Source organism: Danio aesculapii, chromosome 4 (assembly GCF_903798145.1).
Source record: "Danio aesculapii chromosome 4, fDanAes4.1, whole genome shotgun sequence".
NCBI lineage: Eukaryota > Metazoa > Chordata > Actinopteri > Cypriniformes > Danionidae > Danio > Danio aesculapii.
Genome location: NC_079438.1, coordinates 57,869,357 through 57,894,356, shown reverse-complemented (window position 1 = coordinate 57,894,356; position 25,000 = coordinate 57,869,357). Strand labels below are relative to the sequence as shown.

The window sequence follows — 25,000 nt, the reverse complement described above, 5'->3', positions numbered from 1 at the left end:
TCATTTTTAGAAAACTTTTTAGAACACACCTTTTTAGAACACTTTTTAGAACACACTTTTTTAGAACACTCCTTTTTAGAACACACTCCTTTTTAGAACACACTTTTTAAGAACGCTCCTTTTTAGAACACTTTTTAGAACACACTTTTTAAGAACGCTCCTTTTTAGAACACTTTTTAGAACACACTTTTTAAGAACACTCCTTTTTAGAACACTTTTTAGAACACACTTTTTAAGAACGCTCCTTTTTAGAACACTTTTTAGAACACACTTTTTAAGAACGCTCCTTTTTAGAACACTTTTTAGAACACACTTTTTAAGAACGCTCCTTTTTAGAACACACTCCTTTTTAGAACACTTTTTAGAACACACTTTTTAAGAACGCTCCTTTTTAGAACACACTCCTTTTTAGAACACTTTTTAGAACACACTTTTTAAGAACGCTCCTTTTTAGAACACACCCCCTTTTAAAACACTTTTGAGAACACAAATTTTTAGAACACACTCTCTTTTAAAACACTTTTTAGAACACTAATTTTTAGTACACTCCTTTTGGAACACTTTTTAGAACACACTCTTTTTGAGAACACTCTTTTTAGAACACTTTTAGAACGCTTCTTTTTAGTACATTGCTTTTAAGAACACTTTTTAGAACCCTTCTTTTTAGAACACTCATTTTTTAGTACAGTCCTTTTAGAACACTTTTCAGAACACACTCCTTTTGAGAACACTCTTTTTAGAACACTTTTTAGAACCCTTCTTTTTAGAACGTTCCTTTTTAGAACATTTTTAAAAACCCTTTTTTTAAGGACACTCCTTTTTAGAACACTTTTTAGAACACTCCTTTTTAGAACACTTTTTAGAACCCTTCTTTTTAGGACATTCCTTTTTAGAACACTTTTTAGAACACACTCCTTTTTAGAACAATTTTAGAACACGCTCCATTTTAGAACACACTTCTTTTAGTACACTCCTTTTGGAACACTTTTTAGAACACACTCCTTTTGAGAACACTCTTTTTAGAATGCTTCTTTTAAGAACACTTTTTAGAACCCTTCTTTTTAGAACATTCATTTTTTAGTACAGTCCTTTTAGAACACTTTTCAGAACACACTTCTTTTGAGAACACTCTTTTTAAAACACTTTGTAGAACCCTTCTTTTTAGAACGTTCCTTTTTAGAACATTTTTAAAAACGCTTTTTTTAAGGACACTCCTTTTTAGAACACTTTTTAGAACCCTTCTTTTTAGTACATTCCTTTTTAGAACACTTTTTAGAACACACTCCTTTTTAGAACCATTTTTTGAACACGCTCCATTTTAGAACACACTTCTTTTAGTACACTCCTTTTTACAACACTCATTTTAGACCACTGGTTTAAGAACATTTCTTTAAACTGTCTTTTATTTGACATTTATTTTTGTAATTGCTTTATTATATTCATATATTAAACTCACACTGGATGAGCAGCGGTATTACACACATCTCAGGAAGTGCACATTTGTCCAGGAATTGCAGGGGAGTTTTCTGTGAGCACATTCTGAGCTGGAAAATTCTGCTTTCATGTCAGGACATGGACTGATTTAATGTGCTTTCACAACGTCTTCATTTACTCAAGATTTTCCCAAGAAGGTGTAAGACACACATATCAACTGGGTATTTCAACTTAGCATAGAAGCCAAATTTGTACACATTGATAACATTACTTAAGTTATCTTGCTAACTGTTTTGTCTTTTACTCTCAAAATGTATTCCAACAGAAGAAATGGCCTTAATTTCATATAAAAAAGTCATTTAGTGAACATTCCCTGTGTCCTCGCACATGTAAACATGCAAATATGACAGCAATAAAGCCCAATATTGAATGCAAAACTGCCATTAAGACAGATTACTGGAGATCAGACAACATATGGAGCAAGAGTGCAGTCTAGCCAACACACACACACACACCACATGCTCAACAAACACACACACACAGAAAGCTCAGATGAGGATGAAAAGTGTTAGAGGAAAATCCCTGCGCTGAAGAATGCGGATCAGGACGAGTGTGAAAGTGTGTGAGAAATGCAGAGAATGAAGGAAAGCAGAGCTGCATCACCATCATCACACACACACAAACACACACACACACACTTCCTGCTGCGGTTTGAGTCGCCGGGCAACAAAAACACAAACACACCCTCACGCTGGCGGAGGATGAAAACCTCCATATGCTGCTGCAACACACACACACACACACACACACACACACACACTGACTCAATACACACACAGACAGACTCTTCAACACACACACTGACTCAATACACAAACAGACAGACTCTTCAACACACACACACACACACTCACACTGACTCAATACACACACAGACAGACTCTTCAACACACACACTCACACTGACTCAATACACACACAGACAGACTCTTCAACACACACAGACAGACACAGACTTAAACACACACACTGTTTTCAATACACACCAACATACACACACACACACACACACTCTGCTGACGTTAAACACATAAAACACACACGCTGACATCAACACTTGACTTTAACACACACTATCACTTTAACACACACTAACCCCACTCACTGACTCTTCAACCCACACACACACACACTGACTCAATACACACAGAGACAGACTCTTCAACACACACACTCACACACACACACTGACTCAATACACACACAGACAGACTCTTCAACACACACACTCACACTGACTCAATACACACACAGACAGACTCTTCAACACACACACAAACAGACACAGACTTAAACACACACACTGACTTCAATACACACCAACATATACACACACACACTCTGCTGCCCTTAAACACATAAAACACACACGCTGACATCAACACTTGACTTTAACACACACTGACTCCTCAACACACAAAAAACACTGACTCTTCAACACACACAACACCCCCCACCCACTGACTCTTTAACACACACTGACTCAACACACACTTACTCTTCCATACACACAACAAGCAGACTCTTCAAACCCACACAGCTGCACTTCAACACACACAACACACCACAATCGTGCATAAACGCACACAACACACACACATTATGGTTATAATGAGCAGCACACTCTTTCAGCATATGAACCGGACACTTAAACAAGCTCATTATAAAACCAGTTCACCTGCATGATGACAACATTACGGAAATATTGACAACGGGCCTTGAACTCTTATGGAAACTAATACACACCTGAGATGGAGATATGACCATACTGTGAAGAAGAGTTTTGCTTTCATTTGGCAAGAATTCAACACATCTTAGTCAGTTATTCCACTTTTACAACAATTACCACCTCTTCAGTTCATACACACACTTCAGGACATCTTAATGAATCATTTAAGACATTTATCACCACTCTAAAACACTCTTAAGAATAATGGTCTATTAGTTAATGCTTGTTAATATGTGAGAAATATCGTATATATTTATTTATCTTTGTTATTGTTAGTTAATATATGAACAATAGAGTATTTATTTATCACTGTTAGTTAATATATGAACAATAGAGTATTTATTTATCATTGTTAGTTAATATAGGAACAATAGAGTATTTATTTATCACTGTTAGTTATTAAATGAACAATAGAGTATTTATTTATCACTGTTAGTTAATATAGGAACAATAGAGTATTTATTTATCACTGTTAGTTAATATATGAACAATAGAGTATTTATTTATCACTGTTAGTTAATATATGAACAATAGAGTATTTATTTATCACTGTTAGTTAATATATGAACAATAGAGTATTTATTTATCACTGTTAGTTAATATATGAACAATAGAGTATTTATTTATCACTGTTAGTTAATATATGAACAATAGAGTATTTATTTATCACTGTTAGTTAATATATGAACAATAGAGTATTTATTTATCATTGTTAGTTAATATAGGAACAATAGAGTATTTATTTATCATTGTTAGTTAATATAGGAACAATAGAGTATTTATTGATCACTGTTAGTTAATATATGAACAATAGAGTATTTATTTATCACTGTTAGTTAATATAGGAACAACAGAGTATTTATTTATCACTGTTAGTTAATATAGGAACAATAGAGTATTTATTTATCACTGTTAGTTAATATAGGAACAATAGAGTATTTATTTATCATTGTTAGTTAATATATGAACAATAGAGTATTTATTTATCACTGTTAGTTAATATAGGAACAATAGTGTATTTATTTATCACTGTTAGTTAATATAGGAACAATAGAGTATTTATTTATCACTGTTAGTTAATATATGAACAATAGAGTATTTATTTATCATTGTTAGTTAATATAGGAACAATAGAGTATTTATTTATCACTGTTAGTTAATATAGGAACAATAGAGTATTTATTTATCACTGTTAGTTAATATAGGAACAATAGAGTATTTATTTATCATTGTTAGTTAATATATGAACAATAGAGTATTTATTTATCATTGTTAGTTAATATATGAACAATAGAGTATTTATTTATCACTGTTAGTTAATATAGGAACAATAGAGTATTTATTGATCACTGTTAGTTAATATAGGAACAATAGAGTATTTATTGATCACTGTTAGTTAATATATGAACAATAGAGTATTTATTGATCACTGTTAGTTAATATATGAACAATAGAGTATTTATTTATCACTGTTAGTTAATATATGAACAATAGAGTATTTATTTATCACTGTTAGTTAATATATGAACAATAGAGTATTTATTTATCATTGTTAGTTAATATAGGAACAATAGAGTATTTATTTATCACTGTTAGTTAATATAGGAACAACAGAGTATTTATTTATCACTGTTAGTTAATATATGAACAATAGAGTATTTATTTATCACTGTTAGTTAATATAGGAACAACAGAGTATTTATTTATCACTGTTAGTTAATATAGGAACAATAGAGTATTTATTTATCACTGTTAGTTAATATAGGAACAATAGAGTATTTATTTATCATTGTTAGTTAATATATGAACAATAGAGTATTTATTTATCACTGTTAGTTAATATAGGAACAATAGTGTATTTATTTATCACTGTTAGTTAATATAGGAACAATAGAGTATTTATTTATCACTGTTAGTTAATATATGAACAATAGAGTATTTATTTATCATTGTTAGTTAATATAGGAACAATAGAGTATTTATTTATCACTGTTAGTTAATATAGGAACAATAGAGTATTTATTTATCACTGTTAGTTAATATAGGAACAATAGAGTATTTATTTATCATTGTTAGTTAATATAGGAACAATAGAGTATTTATTTATCACTGTTAGTTAATATATGAACAATAGAGTATTTATTTATCACTGTTAGTTAATATATGAACAATAGAGTATTTATTTATCATTGTTAGTTAATATAGGAACAATAGAGTATTTATTTATCACTGTTAGTTAATATATGAACAATAGAGTATTTATTTATCACTGTTAGTTAATATAGGAACAATAGAGTATTTATTTATCACTGTTAGTTAATATAGGAACAACAGAGTATTTATTTATCACTGTTAGTTAATATAGGAACAATAGAGTATTTATTTATCACTGTTAGTTAATATAGGAACAATAGAGTATTTATTTATCATTGTTAGTTAATATATGAACAATAGAGAATTTATTTATCACTGTTAGTTAATATAGGAACAATAGTGTATTTATTTATCACTGTTAGTTAATATAGGAACAATAGAGTATTTATTTATCACTGTTAGTTAATATAGGAACAATAGAGTATTTATTTATCATTGTTAGTTAATATAGGAACAATAGAGTATTTATTTATCACTGTTAGTTAATATAGGAACAATAGAGTATTTATTTATCACTGTTAGTTAATATAGGAACAATAGAGTATTTATTTATCATTGTTAGTTAATATAGGAACAATAGAGTATTTATTTATCACTGTTAGTTAATATATGAACAATAGAGTATTTATTTATCACTGTTAGTTAATATAGGAACAATAGAGTATTTATTTATCACTGTTAGTTAATATATGAACAATAGAGTATTTATTTATCACTGTTAGTTAATATATGAACAATAGAGTATTTATTTATCACTGTTAGTTAATATAGGAACAATAGTGTATTTATTTATCACTGTTAGTTAATATAGGAACAATAGAGTATTTATTTATCACTGTTAGTTAATATATGAACAATAGAGTATTTATTTATCACTGTTAGTTAATATAGGAACAATAGAGTATTTATTTATCACTGTTAGTTAATATATGAACAATAGAGTATTTATTTATCACTGTTAGTTAATATAGGAACAATAGAGTATTTATTTATCACTGTTAGTTAATATAGGAACAATAGAGTATTTATTTATCACTGTTAGTTAATATATGAACAATAGAGTATTTATTTATCATTGTTAGTTAATATATGAACAATAGAGTATTTATTTATCATTGTTAGTTAATATAGGAACAATAGAGTATTTATTTATCACTGTTAGTTAATATAGGAACAATAGAGTATTTATTTATCATTGTTAGTTAATATATGAACAATAGAGTATTTATTTATCACTGTTAGTTAATATAGGAACAATAGAGTATTTATTTATCACTGTTAGTTAATATAGGAACAATAGAGTATTTATTTATCACTGTTAGTTAATATATGAACAATAGAGTATTTATTTATCACTGTTAGTTAATATATGAACAATAGAGTATTTATTTATCACTGTTAGTTAATATATGAACAATAGAGTATTTATTTATCACTATTAGTTAATATATGAACAATAGAGTATTTATTTATCACTGTTAGTTAATATAGGAACAATAGAGTATTTATTTATCACTGTTAGTTAATATATGAACAATAGAGTATTTATTTATCACTGTTAGTTAATATAGGAACAATAGAGTATTTATTTATCACTGTTAGTTAATATATGAACAATAGAGTATTTATTTATCACTGTTAGTTAATATAGGAACAATAGAGTATTTATTTATCACTGTTAGTTAATATATGAACAATAGAGTATTTATTTATCACTGTTAGTTAATATAGGAACAATAGAGTATTTATTTATCATTGTTAGTTAATATAGGAACAATAGAGTATTTATTTATCATTGTTAGTTAATATAGGAACAATAGAGTATTTATTTATCATTGTTAGTTAATATAGGAACAATAGAGTATTTATTTATCACTGTTAGTTAATATATGAACAATAGAGTATTTATTTATCACTGTTAGTTAATATAGGAACAATAGAGTATTTATTTATCATTGTTAGTTAATATATGAACAATAGAGTATTTATTTATCACTGTTAGTTAATATAGGAACAATAGTGTATTTATTTATCACTGTTAGTTAATATAGGAACAATAGAGTATTTATTTATCACTGTTAGTTAATATATGAACAATAGAGTATTTATTTATCACTGTTAGTTAATATAGGAACAATAGAGTATTTATTTATCACTGTTAGTTAATATATGAACAATAGAGTATTTATTTATCACTGTTATTTAATATAGGAACAATAGAGTATTTATTTATCACTGTTAGTTAATATATGAACAATAGAGTATTTATTTATCACTGTTAGTTAATATAGGAACAATAGAGTATTTATTTATCACTGTTAGTTAATATATGAACAATAGAGTATTTATTTATCACTGTTAGTTAATATATGAACAATAGAGTATTTATTTATCACTGTTAGTTAATATATGAACAATAGAGTATTTATTTATCACTGTTAGTTAATATATGAACAATAGAGTATTTATTTATCATTGTTAGTTAATATATGAACAATAGAGTATTTATTTATCATTGTTAGTTAATATAGGAACAATAGAGTATTTATTTATCACTGTTAGTTAATATAGGAACAATAGAGTATTTATTTATCATTGTTAGTTAATATATGAACAATAGAGTATTTATTTAGCACTGTTAGTTAATATATGAACAATAGAGTATTTATTTATCACTGTTAGTTAATATAGGAACAATAGAGTATTTATTTATCACTGTTAGTTAATATAGGAACAATAGAGTATTTATTTATCACTGTTAGTTAATATATGAACAATAGAGTATTTATTTATCACTGTTAGTTAATATATGAACAATAGAGTATTTATTTATCACTGTTAGTTAATATATGAACAATAGAGTATTTATTTATCACTATTAGTTAATATATGAACAATAGAGTATTTATTTATCACTGTTAGTTAATATAGGAACAATAGAGTATTTATTTATCACTGTTAGTTAATATATGAACAATAGAGTATTTATTTAGCACTGTTAGTTAATATATGAACAATAGAGTATTTATTTATCACTGTTAGTTAATATAGGAACAATAGAGTATTTATTTATCACTGTTAGTTAATATATGAACAATAGAGTATTTATTTATCACTGTTAGTTAATATAGGAACAATAGAGTATTTATTTATCATTGTTAGTTAATATAGGAACAATAGAGTATTTATTTATCACTGTTAGTTAATATAGGAACAATAGAGTATTTATTTATCATTGTTAGTTAATATAGGAACAATAGAGTATTTATTTATCACTGTTAGTTAATATATGAACAATAGAGTATTTATTTATCACTGTTAGTTAATATAGGAACAATAGAGTATTTATTTATCATTGTTAGTTAATATATGAACAATAGAGTATTTATTTATCACTGTTAGTTAATATAGGAACAATAGTGTATTTATTTATCACTGTTAGTTAATATAGGAACAATAGAGTATTTATTTATCACTGTTAGTTAATATATGAACAATAGAGTATTTATTTATCACTGTTAGTTAATATAGGAACAATAGAGTATTTATTTATCACTGTTAGTTAATATATGAACAATAGAGTATTTATTTATCACTGTTAGTTAATATAGGAACAATAGAGTATTTATTTATCACTGTTAGTTAATATATGAACAATAGAGTATTTATTTATCACTGTTAGTTAATATATGAACAATAGAGTATTTATTTATCACTGTTAGTTAATATATGAACAATAGAGTATTTATTTATCATTGTTAGTTAATATATGAACAATAGAGTATTTATTTATCATTGTTAGTTAATATAGGAACAATAGAGTATTTATTTATCACTGTTAGTTAATATAGGAACAATAGAGTATTTATTTATCATTGTTAGTTAATATATGAACAATAGAGTATTTATTTATCACTGTTAGTTAATATAGGAACAATAGAGTATTTATTTATCACTGTTAGTTAATATAGGAACAATAGAGTATTTATTTATCAAGGCAAGGCAAGGCAAGGCAAGTTTATTTATATAGCACATTTCATACACAGTGGCAATTCAAAGTGCTTTACATAAACAGGAATAAAAGAAACAATTATAAGAGAAATAAAAACAAACATAAAAATGGTAAGAATAAAAATAAAATAAAAGCTGATAAAATGTGTTATAAAAGAATTAAAAAGAAGAGAAAAACATAGTAGTCGGACGTAGCACAGTGCTCATTCAGTAAAGGCACAGCTAAACAGATGTGTTTTCAGTCTTGATTTGAATGTGCCTAATGTTGGAGCACATCTGATCATTTCTGGAAGCTGATTCCAGCAACGAGGGGCGTAGTAGCTGAAAGCCGATTCACCCTGCTTTGACTGAACTCTTGGGATTTCTAATCTATTTGATCCTAAAGATCTGAGTGATCTGTTAGGTTTGTATTCAGTGAGCATATCTGTAATGTATTGAGGTCCTAGGCCATTTAGTGATTTATAGACCAGTAATAATACTTTAAAATCTATTCTAAATGTGACTGGGAGCCAGTGTAAAGACCTGAGGACAGGTGTGATGTGCTCTGATTTCCTGGTTCTGGTCAGAATTCTGGCCGCAGCGTTCTGGATGAGCTGCAACTGTCTGACTGTCTTTTTGGGAAGGCCAGTGAGGAGGCCATTACAGTAATCCACCCTGCTGCTGATAAAAGCATGAACAAGTTTCTCTAAGTCTTCACTGGAAACAAAGCATCTAATTCTTGCAATGTTTTTGAGATGATAGTATGCTGATTTACTAACTGCTTTGATATGACTATTGAAACTCAGATCTGACTCCAGAGTCACACCAAGATTCTTGACCTTATGTTTTGTTGTTTGACCCTTAGAGCCAAGGTACGCATTCACCTTGAGAACCTCATCTCTGTTCCCAAACGCAATGACTTCAGTTTTCTCTTTGTTTAACTGAAGAAAGTTTTGGCACATCCAATTGTTAATTTCATCAATACATTGGCAGAGGGTGTCAATGGGGCTGTAGTCATTAGGCAGTAAGGCTAGGTAGATCTGAGTGTCATCAGCATAGCTGTGGTAGGAGATTTGGTTCTTTCTCATTATTTGGCTCAGAGGGAGCATATAAAGGTTGAACAGGAGTGGTGCCAGAATCGAGCCTTGTGGGACTCCACATGTCATGGGTGTCCACCCTGACCTATGGTCACCTATACTGACATAGTAACCTCTTCCTTCAAGGTAAGATCTGAACCATTTGAGGACCGTCCCAGACAGCCCAACCCAGTTTTCCAGCCTATCCAGAAGTATGCTGTGATCGACAGTGTCAAATGCAGCACTGAGATCGAGCAGTACCAGCACTGTTAGTTTGCCTGAATCTGTATTTAGGCGGATGTCATTGATTATCTTTATAAGGGCGCTCTCTGTACTGTGATGTGGTCTGAAACCAGATTGAAAATTGTCCAAACACCCCTTGTAGTTTAGGAACTTGTTAACCTGGTTAAAAACAACTTTTTCAATGATTTTGCCAATGAAAGGGAGATTTGAGATGGGCCTGTAATTGCTCAATATGGTGTTATCCAGGTTGTTCTTCTTCAAGAGGGGTTTAACAACTGCAGTTTTAAGTGAGTTAGGAAAAATCCCCGAGAGAAGTGAAGCATTTACCACTTTTAGAAGATCCATTTCTAAGCAGGTCAACACCGTTTTAAAGAATGATGTGGGGAGCGTGTCGAGACTGCAGGTTGATGTTTTCATAACTTGCACGATCTCTTCTAAGATTTTGCCATTAATTGCCATGAAATCGGACATAATGTCTGATTTCTTAAGTTGTGGTTGAGCTAGTCTGACGTCGACACAATTTGGCTGATTGGATGAGCTGATTGCCTTTCTGATATTATTGATCTTGTCAGTAAAGAAATGAGCAAACTCATTACATTTGCTTTCAGAGAGTAGCTCACTGGGAATTCGACTGGGGGGGGTTGTGAGTTTCTCTATCGTTGCAAAGAGTTTACGAGCATTTTTTACGTTGCTGTTTATAAGGCTTGAAAAGAAAGTCTGCCTAGCAGTTTTTAGTTCCATATTAAAAGCACGAAGACTGTCTTTATAGATATTATAATGGACTACTAGTTTCGTCTTTCTCCACATACGCTCAGCTTTTCTGCATTGTCTTTTCGTCATTTTTAATTTTGGGGACTTAGTCCAGGATCCCCTTTGGCTGCTAGTTATATTCTTGGCTTTAACAGGAGCAATGTCATCTATGACATTCTTAACTTTAGAATTAAACAAATGAAGGAGAGAATCAACAGAGTCTGCAGATATACTTGGTGCTAGCGATATGGTCTTCATAAACTGCTCATTAGTGTTCTCATTTATGCATCTCTTTCTGACAGAGACAGATCTGTCTTTAATAGCTGGAGTGATCAATATATCAAAGAAAATACAGAAATGATCAGATAGTGCAACATCCTTAACAACAGTTGATGAAATGTGTAAACCCTTAGTTATAAGTAGATCAAGAGTGTGTCCACGATTGTGTGTGGGTTCTTGAACATGCTGAGTCAGATCAAAAGTGTTCAAAACAGTCATCAGTTCTTTTACAGCATTGATTTCTGGATTATCAATGTGAATATTAAAATCCCCAGCAATGGTAAAATAGTCAAATTCAGAGGTTACTATTGATAACAGCTCTGTAAAATCATCAATAAAAGCTGGAGAATATTTTGGAGGTCTGTAGATAATGATCAGTAAGATACGTGGAGCACCTTTTAGTGCTATACTCAGATATTCAAAAGACAAAAAGTCACCAAATGACACTTGTTTACACTCATAGACATCTTTAAACAGGGCAGCAATGCCTCCACCTCTCCTATTGGCTCTGCAAACACTCAAAAAGTCAAAGTTTAAAGGAGCTGTTTCATTCAGAACTGCTGCACTACAGCTGTCATCTAGCCAAGTTTCATTTAAAAGCATAAAATCAAGGCAATTTGAGCTGATAAAATCATTGACTAAAAGTGACTTATTGTTAAGTGATCGGATGTTTAAAAGTGCTAACTTAACAGTTTTAGCTGTTTTTGTTACAGTAGTCTCAGATTTATATTTAATAGACACAAGATTTGAGTGATTTGCTATACGGCCTGAAGAAGTCTTCGGTTTTCTGTCACGTAATACAACACATATATGTGTAGAGAAAGCTACAGGCACACTGGGTTCCTGCTTGTTCTGTAAACATCTGATAAAGACACTGTTATCTAAGCAGGCACCCGAGACACATCATGGAGAGCAGTTTTGTTCACCAGCTGAAGATGGTGCGTTGTTGTTTGGGCCCTGGCGGTGGGGCAAATGTCGGAGGGCTCTTCCAGGTGGGCTCAGAGGTGGTTGTGGAGCAGGCCGCTTTTTGGTTGGTAACTGGGGGCTTGCGGCGATGGAGTGTGAAAGTTTAGTTCCAGCATGCACCAGTTCCTCCATCTTTTTTGAGAAACCCAAGAGAGGCGAGCAAGGTGATAATGGGAACGTGTCTGGCGACAGAGGCTGTGGCTCTGGAGATTCTGGGTGCTGAAATATGTTTTCCTGGGTGTTTTCCTGAGGATCATTTTTTAGTGACGAGACATGATGCTGTTCTGATGCGTCACAGTCTGTCTGTGTTGAGCAGAGGGCCAGCGATAGTGTCTCTATCAACAGTGGGTGTTTTGGCTGCGTGGCGTTATCACTGTCCTTGGGTGATGCGTCAACCCCAAGTCCACTCGGGAGCTGATTTGAGGTCCTGTGGTCATCCGGACAGATGCTAGGTGTGTATGTGCCATTTGGATTGAGGTCAGTGGCACATACAGCTGATGGATGATGGAGGGAGAAGAAGATATTGTCCTTTAGCACCTTTGCACCAAGTTTGTTTGGGTGAAGGCCGTCTGATGTCAACAGTTGTCTTTGGTTCCAGAAGAGATTGAAGTTGTCAATAAAATTCAGTCCTTTCCTGTTACATGCTTTCTGCAGCCATACATTTAGACCAAGCAGCCGTGAAAACATGTTTGTCCCTCTTGCAGGCAGTGGTCCACTGATGAACGGCTGAATTTTCACTCTTTCAACTGTTTCCAAGAGCTCACAGAAATCTCTCTTGAGCAGTTCTGACTGTTCCTTCCGAATATCATTCTTCCCCACATGGATGATAATCCGTTTTGCAGTCTTGTGCTTTTTCAGAATTTCCTTAAGTTCTTTGTTTACATCAGAAACTGTTGCATGAGGGAAGCAGTATGTCATTGTAGATTTGCTCCTAAAATTCCTGATTATTGAATCTCCTACAACTAGTGTTCTTATCTCAGGTGCGATCGGAGCAGAATGCCGCTGTCTAGTCGGCCTTGAGCCTCTGTTCCATGCAGAGTTAGCTGCTGAGTCATGCGATCTCTGTCTGACTGCATTTGGGGATTCTTCACCCATATTACTCAGTACTTCATATCTGTTCTCAAGCTGTATTTGAGTCCGAGCTGTATTTGGGGTAGAGGACGCTAATGCGGCAGCATATGATCTGACCCCACGAGTACCCTTTGGTCTCGCACCTTGTTTATGCCAATGCTCATTTTCCACAGCTTTAATCTGTTTTTCAGTGCTCCAAATAGTGGTAGGAATAGATTTATGGGACTCACCGGCTATTTGCTGTGAGCGTCCACAATGACGCTGCAGTTCTGGTTGGATCGCAAGTAACTTTGTTTCAAGAACTGCAATCTTTTGTAGAAGTTTGTGGCAGTTTGTACAGCAGTGAGAATCTGAATTAATCCGATCCAGAGGCATTTTCACAGCCGTGTTTTCCCGTCTCAGGAATGTGAGCAGCTGATAGCTGGTAGCGGGAGGATTGTTTAGACGATAATTCCCCTCTTGTTAGTAAAGCTATATTCCAGAAAGTTTGTAGAATCGATGCTGATCTTCAAGCTGTGTCGTTTGAGCACTGTGCTGATAGGCTCAAGTTAAAATTAGGGTTTAAGATATAAAAGCAAGTGAGCAGAGAGCGGAGCAGTAGGCAAAGACGTCCGAACAGTCCGAATCACTGTTAGTTAATATATGAACAATAGAGTATTTATTTATCACTGTTAGTTAATATATGAACAATAGAGTATTTATTTATCACTGTTAGTTAATATATGAACAATAGAGTATTTATTTATCACTATTAGTTAATATATGAACAATAGAGTATTTATTTATCACTGTTAGTTAATATAGGAACAATAGAGTATTTATTTATCACTGTTAGTTAATATATGAACAATAGAGTATTTATTTATCACTGTTAGTTAATATAGGAACAATAGAGTATTTATTTATCACTGTTAGTTAATATAGGAACAATAGAGTATTTATTTATCACTATTAGTTAATATATGAACAATAGAGTATTTATTTATCACTGTTAGTTAATATAGGAACAATAGAGTATTTATTTATCACTGTTAGTTAATATATGAACAATAGAGTATTTATTTATCACTGTTAGTTAATATAGGAACAATAGAGTATTTATTTATCACTGTTAGTTAATATATGAACAATAGAGTATTTATTTATCACTGTTAGTTAATATAGGAACAATAGAGTATTTATTTATCACTGTTAGTTAATATATGAACAATAGAGTATTTATTTATCACTGTTAGTTAATATAGGAACAATAGAGTATTTATTTATCACTGTTAGTTAATATATGAACAATAGAGTATTTATTTATCACTGTTAGTTAATATAGGAACAATAGAGTATTTATTTATCACTGTTAGTTAATATATGAACAATAGAGTATTTATTTATCACTGTTAGTTAATATAGGAACAATAGAGTATTTATTTATCATTGTTAGTTAATATAGGAACAATAGAGTATTTATTTATCACTGTTAGTTAATATAGGAACAATAGAGTATTTATTTATCACTGTTAGTTAATATATGAACAATAGAGTATTTATTTATCACTGTTAGTTAATATAGGAACAATAGAGTATTTATTTATCATTGTTAGTTAATATATGAACAATAGAGTATTTATTTATCACTGTTAGTTAATATAGGAACAATAGAGTATTTATTTATCACTGTTAGTTAATATAGGAACAATAGAGTATTTATTTATCACTGTTAGTTAATATAGGAACAATAGAGTATTTATTTATCACTGTTAGTTAATATAGGAAAAATAGAGTATTTATTTATCACTGTTAGTTAATATAGGAACAACAGAGTATTTATTTATCACTGTTAGTTAATATATGAACAATAGAGTATTTATTTATCACTGTTAGTTAATATATGAACAATAGAGTATTTATTTATCATTGTTAGTTAATATATGAACAATAGAGTATTTATTTATCACTGTTAGTTAATATAGGAACAATAGAGTATTTATTTATCATTGTTAGTTAATATATGAACAATAGTGTATTTATTTATCACTGTTAGTTAATATAGGAACAATAGAGTATTTATTTATCATTGTTAGTTAATATATGAACAATAGAGTATTTATTTATCACTGTTAGTTAATATAGGAACAATAGAGTATTTATTTATCACTGTTAGTTAATATAGGAACAATAGAGTATTTATTTATCACTGTTAGTTAATATATGAACAATAGAGTATTTATTTATCACTGTTAGTTAATATAGGAACAACAGAGTATTTATTTATCACTGTTAGTTAATATATGAACAACAGAGTATTTATTTATCACTGTTAGTTAATATATGAACAATAGAGTATTTATTTATCACTGTTAGTTAATATATGAACAATAGAGTATTTATTTATCATTGTTAGTTAATATATGAACAATAGAGTATTTATTTATCACTGTTAGTTAATATATGAACAATAGAGTATTTATTTAGCACTGTTAGTTAATATATGAACAATAGAGTATTTATTTATCACTGTTAGTTAATATAGGAACAATAGAGTATTTATTTATCATTGTTAGTTAATATAGGAACAATAGAGTATTTATTTAGCACTGTTAGTTAATATATGAACAATAGAGTATTTATTTATCACTGTTAGTTAATATAGGAACAATAGAGTATTTATTTATCATTGTTAGTTAATATAGGAACAATAGAGTATTTATTTATCACTGTTAGTTAATATAGGAACAATAGAGTATTTATTTATCACTGTTAGTTAATATAGGAACAATAGAGTATTTATTTATCACTGTTAGTTAATATAGGAACAATAGAGTATTTATTTATCACTGTTAGTTAATATAGGAACAATAGAGTATTTATTTATCACTGTTAGTTAATATAGGAACAATAGAGTATTTATTTATCACTGTTAGTTAATATATGAACAATAGAGTATTTATTTATCATTGTTAGTTAATATATGAACAATAGAGTATTTATTTATCACTGTTAGTTAATATAGGAACAATAGAGTATTTATTTATCACTGTTAGTTAATATAGGAACAATAGAGTATTTATTTATCACTGTTAGTTAATATAGGAACAATAGAGTATTTATTTATCACTGTTAGTTAATATAGGAACAATAGAGTATTTATTTATCACTGTTAGTTAATATATGAACAATAGTGTATTTATTTATCACTGTTAGTTAATATAGGAACAATAGAGTATTTATTTATCACTGTTAGTTAATATATGAACAATAGAGTATTTATTTATCACTGTTAGTTAATATAGGAACAATAGAGTATTTATTTATCACTGTTAGTTAATATATGAACAATAGAGTATTTATTTATCATTGTTAGTTAATATATGAACAATAGAGTATTTATTTATGACTGTTAGTTAATATAGGAACAATAGAGTATTTATTTATCATTGTTAGTTAATATATGAACAATAGTGTATTTATTTATCACTGTTAGTTAATATAGGAACAATAGAGTATTTATTTATCATTGTTAGTTAATATATGAACAATAGAGTATTTATTTATCACTGTTAGTTAATATAGGAACAATAGAGTATTTATTTATCACTGTTAGTTAATATAGGAACAATAGAGTATTTATTTATCACTGTTAGTTAATATATGAACAATAGAGTATTTATTTATCATTGTTAGTTAATATATGAACAATAGAGTATTTATTTATCACTGTTAGTTAATATATGAACAATAGAGTATTTATTTATCACTGTTAGTTAATATAGGAACAACAGAGTATTTATTTATCACTGTTAGTTAATATATGAACAACAGAGTATTTATTTATCACTGTTAGTTAATATATGAACAATAGAGTATTTATTTATCACTGTTAGTTAATATATGAACAATAGAGTATTTATTTATCATTGTTAGTTAATATATGAACAATAGAGTATTTATTTATCACTGTTAGTTAATATATGAACAATAGAGTATTTATTTAGCACTGTTAGTTAATATATGAACAATAGAGTATTTATTTATCACTGTTAGTTAATATAGGAACAATAGAGTATTTATTTATCATTGTTAGTTAATATAGGAACAATAGAGTATTTATTTAGCACTGTTAGTTAATATATGAACAATAGAGTATTTATTTATCACTGTTAGTTAATATAGGAACAATAGAGTATTTATTTATCATTGTTAGTTAATATAGGAACAATAGAGTATTTATTTATCACTGTTAGTTAATATAGGAACAATAGAGTATTTATTTATCACTGTTAGTTAATATAGGAACAATAGAGTATTTATTTATCACTGTTAGTTAATATAGGAACAATAGAGTATTTATTTATCACTGTTAGTTAATATAGGAACAATAGAGTATTTATTTATCACTGTTAGTTAATATAGGAACAATAGAGTATTTATTTATCACTGTTAGTTAATATATGAACAATAGAGTATTTATTTATCATTGTTAGTTAATATATGAACAATAGAGTATTTATTTATCACTGTTAGTTAATATAGGAACAATAGAGTATTTATTTATCACTGTTAGTTAATATAGGAACAATAGAGTATTTATTTATCACTGTTAGTTAATATAGGAACAATAGAGTATTTATTTATCACTGTTAGTTAATATAGGAACAATAGAGTATTTATTTATCACTGTTAGTTAATATATGAACAATAGTGTATTTATTTATCACTGTTAGTTAATATAGGAACAATAGAGTATTTATTTATCACTGTTAGTTAATATATGAACAATAGAGTATTTATTTATCACTGTTAGTTAATATAGGAACAATAGAGTATTTATTTATCACTGTTAGTTAATATATGAACAATAGAGTATTTATTTATCACTGTTAGTTAATATATGAACAATAGAGTATTTATTTAGCACTGTTAGTTAATATATGAACAATAGAGTATTTATTTATCACTGTTAGTTAATATAGGAACAATAGAGTATTTATTTATCACTGTTAGTTAATATATGAACAATAGAGTATTTATTTATCACTGTTAGTTAATATAGGAACAATAGAGTATTTATTTATCACTGTTAGTTAATATAGGAACAATAGAGTATTTATTTATCACTGTTAGTTAATATATGAACAATAGAGTATTTATTTATCACTGTTAGTTAATATAGGAACAATAGAGTATTTATTTATCATTGTTAGTTAATATATGAACAATAGAGTATTTATTTATCACTGTTAGTTAATATAGGAACAATAGAGTATTTATTTATCATTGTTAATATATGAACAATAGAGTATTTATTTATCACTATTAGTTAATATATGAACAATAGAGTATTTATTTATCATTGTTAGTTAATATATGAACAATAGAGTATTTATTTATTACTGTTAGTTAATATATGAACAATAGAGTATTTATTTATCACTGTTAGTTAATATAGGAACAATAGAGTATTTATTTATCACTGTTAGTTAATATAGGAACAATAGAGTATTTATTTATCATTGTTAGTTAATATATGAACAATAGAGTATTTATTTATCACTGTTAGTTAATATAGGAACAATAGAGTATTTATTTATCATTGTTAATGTTGATTAATATAACAACACAGTATTTATTCCTCTTTGTTAATTAATAATTGAACAATATAGTATTACTTTCTTTTGTTAACATTGGTTAATACATGAAAAATACAATATTTATTTAGCATCGTTAGTTAATACAACATCACAGTATTTATTTATCTTTGTTAATTAATATATAAACAATACAGCATTTATTTATCTTTATTAACGTTGGTAAATACATAAAGAATACAATATTTTATTTATCTTGGTTACTGTAAGTTAATATATGAACAATAAAATATTTCTTTATCTTCATTAATGTTAATGAAAATACAGTCACTTGTTATTAGTTCAGGATAACTCAGTGCATTAACTAATGCTAACGAGCACAACTGTGGATTTTAATAATGCATTAGTAAATGTCAAACTATGATTAATAAGTGCAAGTAATCAGGTTAATAAACACCTTCACTAATATTAACTAATGGAACCAGATTATAAAATGTTAACCGGTTTTATTCCTCCTTTCAAGCTTTCAAGTGATATTGTCTTTCACGACCATCATTTTTAATGCATAAAATTCCAGTCTTTGTGATGGCATGACATTCGATCGCATCCTAGCGCTCGGTCAAACCAGCAGGACGTGTTTTAAAGAGTTTATTTCCAGAGAATCCGCACGGATGAGCTGCAGGTTTTATTGTTTTCAGTAAACCTGATCTCTCTCTCTCTCTCTCTCTCTCCCTAAGGCTGCTCTGGAAAACGCTCTTTGATTGTCACCATGGCAACCGAACACAAACCACATCGATAAAAGCGCGAGTTCAGAAGTCAAAAACTGCATTTCCATACACGATGGCCTCTGCGTTCAGTCAGCATCACCTCGAGAGCTTTATCATGTTCACTCATCAGTCTATTAAAACACTGATGCTCCATGAACACTGATGGAAAACTCATCATCACTGCTGTTTTATATGCTATGAATCTGTGTCTATTAGAGCGTTATGTTCATATGCTTAGATTCATATTTTCTATTTGTTTTTAGTGATGCTGCATGGGCAACTATTATTCATTCATTTATTCATTCTCTTTTGGCTTAGTCCCTTATTTATCAGGGGAATGAACTGCCGACTATACTGTGTTGTGAATTTCTCTAATCCGGGTCACGACACCAAGTTGTTGTAAAAAAAACTTTCACTTTGGCTCAGCCGGTAGTCAGAAAGACAAAGGGTAAATGTCCCTCATGGCTGGGCTATGAACAGTTTAAATTAAATGATATAATTAAAAACCAAAGGAAATAACTTTTCAGTTATATGTTGATTATTGTTCATTTGAAACTAGATTATATAAATCTCTATTTCCACAACTGGCATATGTTTTATGCAGCACATGCCCTTCCAGCTGTAACCCAGTACTAGGAAACACCCATACACGCTCATTCTCACACTTATACACTACGATCAATTTAATTTACCCAATTCTCCTATAGTGCATGTGTTTGGACTGTGGGTAAACGGGAGCACCCGGAGGAACATGGGGAGAGCATGCAAACTCCTCACAGAAATGCCGACTGACCCAGCTGGGACTCGAACCAGCAACCTTCTTGCTGTGAGGCCACAGTAATAACTAATGAGTCAAGCAAACATTATTCACATACAAAATAATGTTTTTTTTAGTGTAATATGTGTTTTTTATATGCACAACCTGAGAAAAGTCTTGTCTATCCTAAGTTTTAGGAACAGCAAATAATAACTTGACTTGTAGTTGATTATTTGGTATCAGAAGTGGCTTATATAAAAGGCAAAGCCCTCTAGATTACACTTATTTGACCACAATAAAATATGATCATGCCTTGATTATTAATGATTTCATAAGGACAGTAAGTCTGACTTTGCTTAGACAAAAGTCTTGTCTCTTAACAGAAATAATGTCCAGTATAGAATATGTGGTCATGCTGCAGTGGAAACAGAATGAATATTGTGTCTGACTCCATCATGAGCTTGGAGGACTGCATCCATACATCTCTGCAATGACTCAAATCACTGATTAATAAAGTCATCTGGAATGACAAAGAAAGCGTTCTTGCAGGACTCCCAGAGTTCATCAAGAGTCTTTGGATTCATCTTCAATGCCTCCTCCATCTTACCCCAGACTTGCTCAATAATGTTCATGTCTGGTGACTGGGCTGTCCAATCCTGGAGCACCTTGACCTTCTTTGCTTTCAGGAGCTTTGATGTGGAGGCTGAAGTATGAGGAGCGCTATCCTGCTGTAGAATTTGCCCTCTCCTGTGGTTTGTAATGTAATGGGCAGCACAAATGTCTTGATACCTCAGGCTGTTGATGTTGATCTTCCACTCTGCAGATCTCTCTACGCCCCTATACTGAATGTAACCCCAAACCATGATTTTTCCTTCACCAAGCTTGACTGATTTCTGTGAGACTCTTGGGTCCATGCAGGTTCCAGTAGGTCTTCTGCAGTATTTGTGATGATTGGGATGCAGATCAACAGATGATTCATCAAATCCACCTTCTGACACTTTTCCAAATGATCAACTAGAAGTCAAGTTATTATTTGTTGCTCTTACAACCGGCATCCACGACAAGACTTTTGTCAGGTAGTGTATGTTTACTATATACAGTGCTCGTCATTTTGTCTTGTTTTATTTTTATATGTTGACCTGCTCTACATATTTGTAGTTTGAGCTGTATTTGACCGTGAGTTGACCTGACCTGTGCTGAACTGATGTGAGATCAGTTTTTATCAGACTCAGATTAGCATTATGGGTCAGACGGACAGATTCTGTCAACACTCCGCAAACTCTCTGACCTCCGATAGAAACTTCATTAGATCGCATCAGAAGTCTGTGTGTGTGTGTGTGTGTGTGTGTGTGTGTGTGTGTGAGAGAGAGAGATTATGTTTGTGTATGTGTATAGAGAAGAGAAAGCATGAGTGTGTGTGTGTTTGAGAGAGAGAGCAAGAGAGAGACAGACTATGAGAGTATTTACGTGCGTGTGTGTGTGTGTAAAGAGAGAGAGAGAGTATGTGTGTTACAGAAAGAAAGTATGAGAGTATGTGCGTGCATAAGAGGGTATGTGTGTGTGAGTGTGTGTGTAAAGAGAGAGAGTATGAGAGTGTGTATGTAAAGACTGAGAGAGTATGTGTGTGTGTGTGTGTATGCGTATGTGTGTGTGAGTTTGTTTAATGGACTGATTTAAAACGTCAGGATGTTTTTAAATGTAAGTGAGTATGTGTGTAAGTAAGTGTGTTTGCTAGTACAGTATGTGCAAGTGTGTGTGCGTGTGTGTGTGTTTAATGGACTGATTTAAAACTTGAGGATGATTTTAAATGTACATAAATGAGCATGTGTGAGTATTTGTGTATGTGTTTGTACAGTATGTGCTAGTGTGTGTGTGTGTGTGTGTGTGTGGGTTATACATGTCAAGAATGCTCTGAAGCTTTTGTGTGTGTTTGGGGGAAAGAAAACTGAATGTGGGAAGCTGCTGAATCTCAGACAAACACCTCTATTGTTTAGTGATTGAAACACTCCTTCAGCAGATTCTGTGCTCTCGGCTTTAATTAAAGAGCTGTCATCACTGACCAGAGGTTTTAATCAAATATCAGCTACATTTATTCATAAGGATAATTAGGCAAGTCATTGGACAACAGTGGTTTGTTCTGTAGCCGACTGAAAAGGAGGATACTAATACTGACCGAAGCAGTTTTTAGAAAATAATATCTATTTTCTTCCTATCAAGCTAAAAGAAATAAGACGCTCTCCAGAAGAAAATCTAATTAGAAATGTTGTGAAATTAAAATGTCCTTCCTCAAGTTGTTAAACATCACTTTGATAATATTTAATAATAATATTTGGGCTAGTAATTTTACCTTCAAGTGGACATGACTTAATTTACTGTAATTATATCATGAGTTTTACCATAATGTCTGTTAATATTAGGGCTGCACGATATTGGAAAAATCTAACATTGCAATATGTTTTATTCAGCGATACATATTGCAATATGAATACAATTTCAACAGATATCTCTATTTGGAAATAATTTATAATGTCAGATCAATTGGGATGATTCTGCAATAGGAATGCATCTCCATCAACTCTATTAAACAATCTTTACAGTTTTGGGGTCCCTCGGCTCGTTTTCGTTGTGGTCTGTGCTATTTGTAGTGTGTTTCTGTATTTGCATGTGTTGTGAGTCTTTTCATGCACGTGTTTAGTCAGAGATTAAGAATTAATGTTTACTATTTGCATCTCCATCAATTCTAATAACAATCTTTACAGTTTTGGGGCCCCTCGGCACGTTTTCATTGTGGTCTGTGCTATTTGCAGTGCATTTCTGTATTTGCATGTGTTGTGAGTCTTTTCATGCATGACAATCCTGAGTCTGGCAGTATTTAAGCACAGAAACTGAATGATAAAAATAACAATAATTCAATAATATTAACCATAGTTAAGGTCACAACGGTTCAATTTCTTATAGCTGAATGCTTTTAAAGTCATTATACAACTACAGACATTAAAACACATGCAAATGATGAACAATATTACAAACTCAATATCCTGTGATGTGACTATTAGGAATGATCACTTTGCCATGTTGATGCTGTAACCAAATATTGTACAGCCCTAATTTATATGATGTTTTTAGTGTACTTTTTGTTGTGTTATTATTATGATCTTGTCAGTGTGGTCAGATGCTGAACAATAAAACATCACATTTGATGAATACATTCTCCTTCTGTTTTGTGCAGTTTAATGAATGCTCAGGTGTGTGTGTGTGTGTTTGTGTGTGTGTGCTGGTTTGGATGGTTTACAAAGACAGAAATGTGTATTTTGACATGAGTATGACTTATATATTCCAACATTGAAGTGGTTATAATGAGGACACGTCTTATGTCCCAATTCAAAATGCTTTATAAAAATTAAATGCTTTATAAAAAAATTAAGCTTTAAAAAAGGAGTTTGTTTTAGGGGTAGGGGTGTAGTATGACAATATAATAAGCAGTTTTTATATGATGAAATACATTATGCCTTTGGAGAGTCCTCATACACCACCAATACCAATGTGTGTGTGTGTGTGTGTTTGAGTGTGTGAATAATTCAGTCTGGTTCAGTGAGAAGCGTGATCTACAGCAGTGATAAAGCAGATCTCTTTCATGAGCCTCAGGTAATTAAAGTAAATTAAATTAGTATGCATTGTATTTGCACTTCTCACAATAATTATAACGCAGCTTTACAAATGGTGCAGTTAATTCATTCATTCATTCATTGGCTTAGCCTCTTTATCAGGGGTCGCCACAGCAAAATGATCCACCAACTATTCCAGCATATGTTTTACACAGCGGATGCCCTTCCAGCCGCAACCCAGTACTGAAAAACACCCATACACTCTCACATTCACACACACACTCATACACTACAGACAATTGAGTTAATCAATTCCCCTACAGCTCATGTGTTTGGACTGTGGGGGAAACCGGAGCACACGGAGGAAACCCACAACACGAGGAGAACATGCAAACTCCACACAGAAATGCCAGTTTCTGTAATACACTACAGCCGAAACCAGAAAAATTCAAGAGTTAAGGTGAACAGTATATAACATAGTTAACCTGCAGTTATACAGTATAATGTCACTTTAAGCTGTATATAAGTGTCTTGAAGAAT

The 25,000-nt window shown here is 30.8% G+C and overlaps 1 protein-coding gene across 1 annotated transcript in view; it reads right to left on the bottom strand.

Moving 5' to 3' along the window:
- Positions 1-25,000, bottom strand: part of si:dkey-97m3.1 (fatty acyl-CoA reductase 1) — a 75,506-nt gene that overhangs the window by 21,823 nt on the left and 28,683 nt on the right. The window lies entirely within an intron of this gene.